A 2,194-nucleotide genomic window follows, 5' to 3' on the forward strand; every position below is an offset into this window, starting at 1 on the left:
TTTTCATAATGCAAAAGAATAATAATAATAATTTAAGCCAAAGTATATTTTAATTACTTACTGTTCAAATAAAAGAATTATTAAATTCTTAAATAACTGAAGCAGGTAGAAAACAAGATTTCTGTATGCCATATATAGTAATTATATATCTCATGCTCAATATAATTTGATTGTATATTGTTTGAATTTTGTTCATTTTCTCCACAAAATGAAACCCCATATTCAACATATGTGATCATATTTAAATTATGCAGATATTTCTGTAAGTGTTTTTATTCTTTTTCTTCATCTTTTATAAATTAAGTTTCTGAATTTTAAAAAGAAATATTACTAACAAAAATATTTCAAATTAAAACTTAAATTTAGTTTCCAAATCCACAGCTTAGGATGTACACTTCATGAAAAAAGTAACCCTATAATCATGCCATTTCCTAGACTAAACTGTAACAATACTTTTACTGTTGTGAATGTCATATTAAACGACTAGAAAAAAATAAAAAACAGAGAAATTTCATGAACTATAATGTATACCGAAGAGCCCAAATCTCTACTGTTAGAGCTACAGAAAACTATTATGTCAATATCTCAAGTTCACAGTATGGAAGTGCCTTTGCTACTAATAATTTATGAATATAATTTACCTTGAGACAATAAATGTATTTACGTTTCTTCCTTATACTCATGATAAGTAAGATACAAATAATAAGAGACATGATACAACACTGACAACCATCACTCAGAAGACTGGTCACCAAGAGTAGTGTGTGTCTCTAAAGGGTCCACTACTGGTAACACAACTATATACAAGATGATCTAACAAACACCTTGAAGTATTAATAAATGGACTTCCTTAGGTTCATATTGTTCTCTGGACTTTGTTTAGCTGGGTCAAAGCTATATTGAAGACTCGTGCAATGGGTCAAAGCCCACACCTTCAAGATGGTGCATATTCAAAATATTATATCACCCTGACCAAAGCAGCTTCAGGGTATATCATAGTCACTTGATGCACATTTTCTCAAGAAGCTAATTCTACTCCATAAAGAGGGTCACTAAACTTGAAAGTAATGAACTGTTGCTAATAGTAGCTACTCCATAAAGAGGGTCACTAAACCTGAAAGTAATGAGCTGTTGCTAATAGTAGCTACTCCATAAAGAGGGTCACTAAACATGAACGTAATGAACTGTTGCTAATAGTAGCTACTCCATAAAGAGGGTCACTAAACCTGAACATAATGAACTGTTGCTAATAGTAGCTACTCCATAAAGAGGGTCACTAAACCTGAAAGTAATGAACTGTTGCTAATAGTAGCTACTCCATAAAGAGGGTCACTAAACCTGAACATAATGAACTGTTGCTAATAGTAGCTACTCCATAAAGAGGGTCACTAAACCTGAACATAATGAACTGTTGCTAATGTAAGGTCTTTTAAACACATTTCCTCAGGAAGCTACTGCTACACTGTTAAAGGGGCCAATAAACCTGAAAGTAATGTTAAGTATCCCATTCTTGAAACCCTCTACAAAAACAACAAATCACAACAATTTAACTTTTGCTTTAAAAACTTTTCCACTAGACCTAATAAACACCAAAATACATTTTATGTTTTGATATTTGTCATGAGGCATACCTGGAACCCTCTTCAAAAATGCAAAATTTTGTTTTACAATATTGCCCAGGGGCCAAACCTAGAACCCTCATCATAAACATTAACTGTTTAAACTTTTGCTTTACAACATTTCCCAGGGGCCAAACTTAGAACCTTCATCATAAACATTAACTGTTTAAACTTTTGGTTTACAACATTTCCCAGGGGCCAAACTTAGAACCCTAATCATAAACATTAACTGTTTAAACTTTTGCTTTACAACATTTCCCAGGGGCCAAACTTAGAACCTTCATCATAAACATTAACTGTTTAAACTTTACAACATTTCCCAAGGGCCAAACTTAGAACTCTCATCATAAACATTAACTGTTTAAACTTTGCTTTACAAAATTTCCCAAGGGCCAAACTTAGAACCTTCATCATAAACATTAACTGTTTAAACTTTACAACATTTCCCAAGGGCCAAACTTAGAACCTTCATCATAAACATTAACTGTTTAAACTTTACAACATTTCCCAAGGGCCAAACTTAGAACTCTCATCATAAACATTAACTGTTTAAACTTTACAACATTTCCCAAGGG

This window comes from Limulus polyphemus, unplaced genomic scaffold (genome assembly GCF_000517525.1).
Source record: "Limulus polyphemus unplaced genomic scaffold, Limulus_polyphemus-2.1.2 Scaffold6495, whole genome shotgun sequence".
In the NCBI taxonomy this organism is placed as follows: domain Eukaryota; kingdom Metazoa; phylum Arthropoda; class Merostomata; order Xiphosura; family Limulidae; genus Limulus; species Limulus polyphemus.